The sequence below is a fragment of the Mus musculus genome, chromosome 9, assembly GCF_000001635.26.
Source record: "Mus musculus strain C57BL/6J chromosome 9, GRCm38.p6 C57BL/6J".
Lineage (NCBI taxonomy): Eukaryota > Metazoa > Chordata > Mammalia > Rodentia > Muridae > Mus > Mus musculus.
Window position 1 is genome coordinate 122,017,857 of NC_000075.6, and position 11,427 is coordinate 122,029,283.

Sequence of the window (11,427 nt, forward strand, 5' to 3'; positions counted from 1 at the left end):
GAGCTTATGGAGGAAGTCAGTACACAGCATCCCCTGTGGTCTCCGCTTCAGGTCCTGCCCTGAGCGCCTGGCTTCCTGATGACACGTTAGCTGGGATTGTAAGATGGAATAAACATTTTTCTCTCCTTTTCAAGTTTCTTTCCAAAATCAAGTTGATTTTGGTCAGTGTTTTATAACAGCCACAGAAAGCAAACTAGGACATAAGCTTTCTGATTCTTTTACATGCTATGCTCTTCCATCACAAATAACAGCGTATTAAGATTCACGAAGGTAAGTCGGGAAAGAACCAATACCAGGCAAGAGCTGTGGGATGCTGGGTGCTTGACAAGAGGAGCTTAAGACGACCTCAGCAAAGTCAGCTGGATCCCTTCCCTGCCCAGAGCCCTTCTGTTGCTGTGTCCTCTGACCTTTGGGTGACATTACCAGCCTCCCCTCTAACCTCTAACCTCTAACCTCTAACCTCTAACCTCTAACCTCTAACCTCTAACCTCTAACCTCTAACCTCTGTTCTGAGTTTCACTCTCTGGGCTGCTTCTCAGCAAAGCATACTCTGGAAACTCCTCTTGTGGGGTTTTTATGGAAGGAGCCTACGCTGCTTCCAGAATTCCTCCAAGGACTCAGCCCCAGTTGCTCACAGTGGCTGTTCTTTTAATATCATGTCTCCCCTCTTCTTCCTTTTTTTCCCCTCCGGTTCCCTTCTTCTTTTCCTTCTCTCCTCTCCCCTCCCCTCCCCTCCCTTCCCTTCCCTTTTCTTCTTTTTCTCTCCCTCTCCTCCCCTTCCTTCTCTCCCTTCCTTCCCCCTTTCTCTTCCCTCCCCTCCCCTTCCCTTTCTCTCTTCCCCTTCCCCTTCTCCTCTCTTTCCCTCCCCTCCCTCCCCCTCCTCTCCCTTCCTTTCCCTTCCCTTCTTCATTTTTCCCAGGGAAAAACCTTGCAGGATTTTCTTTCCTGGGTCCATGATTGTCTAAACCTGACTGTGCACTATTGTAGTGAGAGGACACTTCCCTCTGGGTCCTGACAGGGGGCAGCATTTAGTTTCCTATCAGAACGAGTTGCATTCCTAGACTTGTATGTGATTCCAGCTCAAAATAAAGAAAAACATTGAAATGAGGGGTTTAATTCCCGAGAGGGACTGGAAGGCTGTGTCAGCGTTTCCATGGTGAGGGCTGTCTTCTGGGGATTTACCTTCCAGCTGTGAGAATCTGCTTTATGCTAGACTTTAAGCCTTTGGCTGCTTAAAGGCTCTATATTATTAAAGAGTCCACTTTTGACTAAGTTGAAACTGTGACTCTGTAAAGCCGACTCAGAATGTTCTCCCCTCTGCCCCTTGCCCCATTGGCTGCTGGCCACGCTCCTTGCCAAGCAGCGTGGAGACTTGGCAGAGGTGCGGCATCTGGCTCTCCTGCTGTGTGTGGTCTGAGAAGGGCTGCACTGAGGAAGAGAACCTTGGCTCTTTTGTACTGTTAAAATGACACCTCCATGGGTCCCACCCGAGTCTATCTGTAGGTGTTTCTCCATGCACAGTCACTCACTGACCCCAGGTCTTAGAATCACAGAGGAGAAGGGCAAGTGTCAGCCTGCGATGCCTCCGTGAGTATCAGAAGAAAGCCAGGTTGAGATGTTTTGTGTGAATTCCTTCTTGCAGCAAGAGCCGGTATAGTGCGAGGAAGAGAAAGGGGATCTGTCTCATCAACCAAAAGAGAGAGCAAAGCAGGCTCACTTTGAGCCGTCAGCGTCAAACACATCAAAGTCATCTCTGCTTGGTTTTAAATAAGAACACATTTGCAGACACTTTGGCATATCCTTTATTTTAAACAGAGTTACAGAGGTGGATGGAAGCCCCTCACGATAGAAGGAAGACGCTGAGAGCAGAGAGCCAACATCTGTGTTGGTGCGGAACCTGACTGGGTTCCGAGTGTCAGAAAGCACCATGGGGATTCATAACCATCTCAACTCAAGGTCTGGGGACCCATTGTCCTCTCCTGACCTGTGCGTGGACCAGGCATGACAGCAGCGCACATACATACACATGGGCAAAACACATACAAATTAAAATTTAATATAAAAATCTAATAACATTATTAGAAATAATATTTATAAAGTTACATGGGAAAACATTGATACAAACAAGGTTGGCCAAAAATTTATGATGAAGAAAAAGCTTTGACATCATCTGGGGATCTAAAAAGTCATGATTTGCAGAAAGGTGCCATGCCTCTGTATGTGAGTGTGTGTGTGTGTGTGTCTGTGTGTGTGTAAGAAAGAGAGAGAGAGAGAAAGAGTGTGTGTGTGAATGAATGTGTGTATGTGTATATGAGTGTGTATAAGAGTGTGAATGTGAGTGTGTGTATTTGTGTGTGAGTATGAGTGTGTCTGTGAGTGAGTGAGTAAGTGAGTGAGTGTATGTGTGTAAGCCATATGTTTCTATGAAACTTTTCACAAGCAAAAGGGGAAAGCTTAAGCAAAAGACACACCTCAGGCCACACAGAGCCTCTGGACAACTATAAAGGACCTGCGGGCTCACCACACTCAAAGCAATCACTGTCTCATTAGCTGACAGCTGAGTGGAGCCAGCAGAATCTCCTGTGGCCTTCACTACAGGAAGTACAGACTACCTCAGTAATCTACTGGGGCCACAAGACACAGACAGCAGCAGCAGCCACAAAATCAGCAGTAGCAATAAGAAGCCCTAGAAAGACGGCTCAGTGGTTAAGGGCACTGGCTGCTCATACAGAGGACCTGAGTTCAGTTCCCGACTCTAACTACACTTCCATGGATGTAATGCCCTCTCCTGGCCTCTGCCGGTGCACATGTACACATATATGCATGCAGGCAAAACACCCAACACATGTAATAAAAAATAAATGTTTTAAAAGGAGCTCTGAAAGTGGAAGGATCTGTGTAGTTGCCGTTGCTCCACATTGTATTACCTACTCCAGTGTTTCATGAGACAAACAAAGAAACATTAAAATATGGTAAATTCGGGAGGGGGCACATGATCAATGGAGAGTACTACAGAAGTCATACATTGAATTTTTAGATGAAGACTCTAAATAAGCTTGTATAAATTATTCAAACAATTCAAGGAAATAATGTCTAAAGAATGAAAAGAAAGGATCAGAATAGTGCCTCACCAAGTCAGTAATTTAAATAAAGACAGAGAAGTTGCTTTTAGGCACCAAATAGAAATTTTGTAGTTGAAACATACAATAGCTAAACGTAAATCTCACTAGAGGGCCTCAGAAGCCATTTGAGGTCATAGAACAAAGACTTAAATTTGGGCTGGGTGGGGGGATGGTTCAATCATCGAGGGCATGAGGACTGGCTGGTTTTGTGTCAACTTGACACAAGCTAGAGTCATCAGAGAGAAAGGCGCCTCAGTTGAGGAAATACCTCCATGAGATCCAGCTGAAAGGCATTTTCTCAATTAGTGATCAATGGGGGAGGGCACAGCCCATTGTGGGTGATATCATCCCTGGGCTGGTGATCTGGGTTCTGTAAGAAAGCAGGCTGAGCAAGCCATGGGGAGCAAGCCAGTAAGCAGCACCCCTCCATGGCCTCTGCATCGGCTCCTGCCTCCAGGTTCCAGTCCTGTTTGAGTTCCTGTCCTGACGTCCTCCAATGATGGATTATAATCTGGATGTATAAGCCAAATCAATCCTTTACTCCCCAACATGGTTTTTGGCTGTAATGATTTAACACAGCAGTAGCGACCCTAACTAAGACCAGTTAGTGCCAGGGTAGTGGGGTCTTGCTGGAACAGCTCTGAGAGCACAGAGAATCTGTGTTCCAGAGACAGCCAAGGTTGTACCTTGTGCTGCAGCTGGACTTGGTAATGTATAAGAGTCACGCCGGTGGTGCTGGTTTTGAAGGCGTGAAGAGGTCATGAAGAGCAGCTGAGGCTCAGCACTGGGAGAGGTCAGGAGAGGCCATTGGTGAAGGTGCAGCCACAGTGGTGGTTGATGGCACAGGACTAAGGGAGTCATGCAAGAAAGCTGAGGCTTGGCACCATGAAGAGAGCCTATGAGAGGCTACTGGTGAAAATGCAGACCAGTTGTAGCAGAAGATCCAAGCAGTGTTAGAGATGCCAGTACCACGGGACGACCACCAAGAACAACAGCAGTAGGGGAGTGGAGCCAGCCAGAACCTTGGAACCAGGCTGTGTGCTACAGAGGGCAGAACTGGAGACGTGACTCAAGCCCTTTGGAGGAGCCCAGAATATCATGAGTGGATCCCCGACATTTTATGGTTAGAGTTTGATTTTACTTTCATTTGATTGAGACTGTGACCTGATTTTTCCCTCCTGAAGTAAGGTATTTTACTGGATCCCACAGTTGAGAGACTTTGAATTTTAAGAGACTTTGATTTTGAAAGAGATTGGATATTTTAAAGGGATGAAAATTTTAATGTGTTTGAATTTGTAAAGATGGTGGGACTTTTAAAGTTATTATGTTTTTAATGTCAGGCTTTGGGGATAAATAAGGAAAGGTTTCGACTTAATAGTGATGTGTCTGTGTGTCAACTTGACAAGGGGTCAGTTGTAACTGGCTGATTTTGTGTGTCAACTTGACACGGGCTGGAGTCATCAGAGAGGAAGGAGCTTCAGTTGAGGAAATGCCTCGATGAGATCCAGCTGAAAGGCATTTTCTCAATTAGTGATCAATTGGGGGGGGGCACAGCCCAAGGTGGGTGGTGCCACCCCTGGGCTGGTGGTTCTATAAGAAAGCAGGCTGAGCAAGCCATGTAGAAGCAAGCCAGTAAGGAGCATTCCCCCATAGCCTCTGTATCAGCTCCAGCCTCCAGGTTCCAGCCCTGCTTGAGTTCCTGTCCTGACTTCCTTCAATGATGGATTATGATCTGGAAGTGTAAGCTGAATCAGCCCTTTCCTCCCCAACTTGCCTTTTGGTCGTGACTAAGACACTCCTCACTCACACCTGACTTAGTCTTGTTTCTCTCTGAACCTTGACTCAGTGACCTTTGACGGTGCTGGCGCCTGGCCGACCATCGTGCTTGGCTTGCCTTTATTCTGGAAGTGCGCACTTTTGAATCTACCCCTATGCCATTGAACTGGCTTTAAAAAAATAACCTTATCTCGTATGTTTCCTGACACCACCAGGCCACTGCATTCCGAGCCAATGGCTTTGGAGCCTGCTAGTGAACACCATCTCTGGGCTTCCTCTCAGCTGGAAGCACAGGAAACATTTGTTCTCTGGCATCTTGGGTTCAGACCAGCATGAGACTGAGGCCAGGGTACAGCCTGCCTCCCTGGAGCGGCTTTGCTGGGGATTTCTGATGAATGAGTCAAACCGGAAAATAAAAGAAGCCATTAGAACCTTTGTCCCAGCTGAGGGAGAAATTAAATTTCTGGGCTCTGGCCTAGAACAAGAACCAGGCATCTCTCTGTGTTGGTGGGGCTAAGAAATGAACCCTGGGCATTATGTACTTGCTCTGCCACTGAGCCACCCTAACCCTAGAGTGCAAGCTGTTTTTCTATCTTTTGCATGACTGCTTACATCTGCTGGGACTGAGAAGGAGGAACACATCTTGTCTTTGCTCAGTCTGGGCTTTAGGTAGGGACTCAGGACTGATTCTTCCAATCAAAGCAGCCCCATGTCTGTGCAGGGATTCCCACTCAAGCATCTCCAAGAGAATCATCAAGGGCTGCATCAGGAAGGTTTCTGTCTTTGGAGCAGGAGATGCCGAGGCAGGCAGTGGTTCACCCAGAAGTGTGAAATGACAGTGACAAAGGAGAGGAATGCTGTCCAAGCACTTGGTTGAGTCCATAGTTCTTTGGTGCAGAAAAGCCACCTACATGGCATGCTGCTGACAGTTTTCAGTAAGCCCTTTTTAAAGGCTGGATTTGGGAAGGTGTTCCTCTATGTCCACCGTCATCCATTCATATTGATTCAACCTTGAAACACCATTCCAGGCTCACTAATGAGATTAAGGTTCAGAACAATCTCCTTAGGAATTTAAATGTCCCTGTGCACACGTACATGCATGCATGCACGTGGAGGCCAGGGGGGAACTACTCACACCAGCCGTGAATGCCGCCATGGCATCTTTCTGTGGAGTCTGAAGGTCAGGCTAGTGTCCTTGTGCTTACCCTAGTAAGCCCGCTACTGACCGAGCCACGTCTCCAGCCCCAGAAAGGCCTCTTCAGCAGACCATACAGCTGAAGTAAAGGACCCTGCAACAGCTCACTCCTCATAGTTTCCCTTTCATCCACTTCTTAGTCTGGTGACCAGCTGACAAACATATCAACAGTTCCAGAAACTTTCCTCATTCTTGATCCAACAACCCCACACTTGGCAGCTTATTCTCATGAAGTAATTGTAATTGCAGAATACACATGTCATAGCTGAGTGTGGCTAAGGACACAGTCCTCTCCTCCCCAAATGCCACTCAAGCAATAAAATGGACACAGAAATAACAACAACAACAACAACAACCCCCCCCAAAGCCAGTGTTGTGATTACAGACAGTTAGGTGTAAGGTCAATGTGTTTATTAAGGAATTCCTAGGGAATAGAAGGCCAGGACAGAGCAGAGCAGACTGACAAGATACAACAGAAGCGGCATGCTGCGGGGCCGAGCTTTCGAGTACCACAGAGGGAATCCCACCAAAGAAACTGCTGATCAGAGGCAATGGAAAGAGAGGCCAGGGTGGACACAGTGCAGGTGTGAGCTAGCTTCTGCACCCTGCTCAGGTATTCAGTCATCTGAGAGGTCTGCCTGCAAGTCTTCAGCTGGGCTATCCTGTAAGCTGAGGTATCCCTCAGCTGTCTCCATACCTACAGATAGATCATTTCACCCACTGAGACAGGCAGAGGCATGGCGTGAGGCTGAGGAAGCACATCTATGGTGATCAAGGCAGAGCCTGGGGAGGAAGATGGCAGCGCACAAGGCCATGGCTCAGGATCCAGGCAGGATGAGGGGGAGAGAGAAACAAGAGTACAGAGTAAGAGTCAGGCAATCAAATGTGAAGCTCCTAGCAGTCAGGGTCTGAAGGGCCCCTGAGTACAAAGGATGTACAAAGGGTTTGAGATGTACACATAGATTTTGAAGGGAAGCCAGCTAGGGACATATTATAGACCAGGCTGGGGATGTATTATAGACCAGGCTGGGGATATATTATACACCAGGCTGGGGATGTATTATAGACCAGGCTGGGGATGCATTATACACCAGGCTGGGGATGTATTATAGACCAGGCTGTGGACGTATTATAGACCAGGCTAGGGACATATTATACACCAGGCTGGGGACGTATTATAGACCAGGTTGGGGATATATTATACACCAGGCTGGGGATGTATTATACACCAGGCTGGGGATGTATTATAGGCCAGGCTGGGGATGTATTATAGACCAGGCTGGGGATGTATTATAGACCAGGCTGGGGATGTATTATAGACCAGGCTGGGGATGCATTATAGACCAGGCTGGGGATGTATTATAGACCAGGCTGGGGATGTATTATAGACCAGGCTGGGGATGCATTATAGACCAGGCTGGGGACATATTACACAGCAGGGCCAAGCCATGACTTGAGTTTAGCAGTGGTGCTGGGGGAAGGCAGGGGAAATCTGGAAGAACACGAAGAGAGACAAACCCCACAGTGTCAGTGACATAAAAAATGTCCAGCACGGGACATTTTCATCTGTGTGTGAAGGATGAACCTCTGCATGTAGCATGGGGTCCCTCCCACCCTGCCAGCCACCCGCATCTCCCTCTACTTTATGTCTTAAGTTTTAAGTCAGCAAAGGGATGGGTTTTGATATGATTATTTCATGCGTTCATGTCAGTAGGCTTTGCCTTTGTTAACCTTCCCCTCAGCCCTCTCTCCCCATACTCCTCTCAGCAGCTCTGGCGCCAGCATCCCAGCAAGCCATATGCTTGTTACCCTCCCTCACTCCCTCTCCCCCCATCCATGTTCATGGTCCTCTTTCTAGTTTCACGACCTACACATACACGCACACGTGGGGAATGGATGGATGGACAGACGGATGTAAGTCTGTGTGAGAAGCACATGGTATTTGTCTTCCTGTGTCTGGCTTATATTACTTAGCATGATCATGTGTGGCTCCACCCATCTTCAACGTTTATAGCTGAGTATGATGGTGCCTATGTGCCGTGCCTGCTTTATTAGCCCATCTGTTGATGGCCATCCAGGCTGACAAACATGCAGCCTCTCTGCTGGGTGCTGACTTGAATTCCTGTGGGTCTGCACCTGGGGTGGTTTGGCTGGGTCACATGGTTGTTTGGCAGGGTCAAATAGTTGTTCTCGTTTTCATTCATCTTGGGAGGCATCTCTGCACTGATCTCCACAGTGGTTGTAAAATGCTCTAGGTCCGGTCAGCTGACTTGTAGGGTCCACAGGCCTCCTTATCCCGGGACTTCTGGCAAGTTATTGCCAGTAGGGCCTGTGCTTCAGAACCTGAGGTCTAGAAGAGAGACAAGGCTGGTGGGCTCCCTGGGCCCTCTGCTGTGCAGCAGCAGGTCCTCAGCCCTCCCCCTCGCTGCTCCCTGGCTCCATGTGGTCCTCATTCAGTGATTGCTCCTCCCCTCTTCCTCCCCTGGCTAACAATCCCTTCATGCCCTGGGCTGTCCTGCTTCAGCTGCTAGTAGGGTCTTCCCAGACCCCTGAGGACACATGAGGAACACTGTGCTCAACCTTTGTGTATCTGAGGGAGGGGGCAAAACAGAACACATGTTTGAATTTACATAAAGAAATACCACAAGGGGATATGGAAATTAAATCACTACTCATTGTAGGAGGACCATGAGAGAAAGTGTGTGTGTGTCTTTGTATGTCAGTGTGTATGTCTGTGAGTATGTGTGTCTGTGAGTGTGTCTGTGTATGTGTGTGTTTCTGTATATGTATATCTCTGTGTGTGTGTGTATGTGTCTGTGGTGTGCATGTCTATGTGTGTCTGTAAGTGTGTCTCTGTATTTGTGTATGACTGTGTGTATGTGTGCATATTTGTGTGTCTGTGTGTCTGTTTCTCTCTCTCTCTCTTTCTCTCTCTCTCTCTGTGTGTGTGTGTGTGTGTGTGTGTGTGTGTGTGTGAAGAACCAGCCAGAAGGGTGCAAGGAATGACTGCTTTTTTGACCATATGAATTATTATCTAGCAAGCAGAATTAAACAGAGAGAGCCTGCTCTGTCCTCATTATTAGAGACCAGACTGACATTTTCCAGACTTGACTGAGGAAGCTCTCAATTTTCAGCCAGAAAAAGCCAGAGTGGTGCAGGAAATGGGCTGCTCCAAGTTGGCTCCTGGAGGGAAGGCCACAGCCAGTGGCCATCTGCTCCTCCCCCACCCCCTGCACTCCCAGTGTGGTAGACCAGGTGCCAGGGAAGATGCAGGACTAGGTTACATAATAAAACAAGCCCAACCATCTTAGAGCAGGGAGACACAGAGATGCCCCAGTCACGCTCAGGGGCTGTCTGACATTTGCTATTGGAAGCTTTCAAAAGGTCCAGCAAGATCTGTGCCCCTGACTTGCCCTGCCATTAGCCCTAGGCATACAGCCGGCTTCTAGAGCATACCGCCCCTCCCCACCTGCATACACTGTTACTGTGTCCCATGGGTGTGGAGGAAGGGCAGTAAGCAGGACTAGGACTCAGTCCTACAATAGGAGAGGTGTCTCCAGACATGTGGGTCCTAATCCTCACACACACACACACACACACACACAACCTTGACCTTTTCCTTTCTCATGGGCTTTGTGAAACAGTCAGCGGAACTGTCCAGGCACAGAACTGGCAGTTCACCAACTGCATGTTCACCCCTGTTTACTACTCAGAGTTATCCTTAGGGGCCTGGAGAGGCCAGATACCATTATTGCCTTCCAGCCAGCATGCAGCTTGGGGAATGACTTACACAGGGCTAAATGTGAATCGTGAGTGGAGTGGAATCCAGATCTCTGGATCCTGGTGCAGCCCTGCACCCTCTCCAGGGACAGGAGAGAAGGAGGGAGACTGCATGTTCTGCACGTAGCCTAACCCCAGGATGCCCTCTTCCTTTGGCTTATGCTTGCTGAGGACAGGAACAGCAGTAGACACACAGATTGTCTAACCAGTCACTTGGGCAATAATGTGACTTAAGTTCAAGGCAGAAGTCTCCTTTCATGGACCTGACTGGTGTTGCCCAGGTGGCTACTGTTAGTTCACGTTGGGGGCTAAGTATAGCTCATGGCACCCTAAGCCAGCTCCTGGTTTGAGTGTACACTTGGGTGTTTCTGGCCTAGGGACAGATGTTGGGCTCAAGCTGTCTCAAAATATCTCTGAGCTACTGTTTCTAGACAAATGTCACCAGCTGAGACCATGGTCCAGCCAGCACTTCTTAGGTATGTAGACACAAATACTCTGGAGAGACGGGGCTTGTCCGACTCACAAGGAGATCTCTAAGCTGTGGGGATGATGCCTGAGGTAAAGGCTGTGGAAAGACAAGGGGACTCACGTCCTTCAGATGTTGGCTTTGGGGAGAGCTCACCTGCATCTCTGTTTATTGCCCAGTCACCTTGCCAGAGCCTTTCATGTCCTGATGCTAGGGTAATGGCCTGCTATCTGCCCAGAAAGTTTATGGCTGAGCTGGAATGTGAACTTGTGTCTAGCTGGATCCCAAGGGTGGCTACTTTCCAGAACATTCCCACAGATGCAAATGGGGGTGGGGTGAGAGACAAGCTCAGAAGCATAGAGGAAAAGGAGAGGCGGAGGCTCAGGAAATCCTGACCATGTACACGTACTATCTGCACGGACTCAAAGCTATTTTAAGGCCAAGGCCAGGATGTAGCCCAGAACGGGTCTGACGTTTGCTTTTGTTGTTGGCTTTTAAAACACTTTTCATTCGTTCGTGTGTGTGTGTGTGTGTGTGTGTGTATACATGAATGCACCCAAATGTAGAGGCCAGAGATCAGCCTTACGGATCTTCAATCATGCTCCACCTTATTTTTTGAGACAGGGTGTCTCATTGAACCTGGAGTTCGCTGGTTCCATGGACAGGTGGCAGCTAAGTCCTCTGGATCCTCTTGTCTCCACCTTTCCGTGGCACTATGATGATATAGTACTGATTCAGCACCCAGCTTTCTACGTGGATGTTGGCAATCCAAACTCAGGGCCTTATGCTGACGCAGCAGGTCCTCTTCTGATGAGCCATCCCCACGGCCCATAAAATACACTTTTCCTCATCCATCAGAGCCCTGGTGAAAATGGTATCCTCCTAAATAAAGGCTTTGACAAAACAAACAAGCAAACAAACAAACAACACCTCAGGTACAGGAACAAACACATTTCAGGCCTGGTGGCCAGAAGCCTCCTGTCCTGAGAGTCACAATGTTCCTGCTCACCTGCTGCTTCCTTTTAATGTGCAGGCTGGAGAAAGTTCCAGACAGAGGGGGAGGCCAAGCAGGTGAAGAAGGAAGGTAG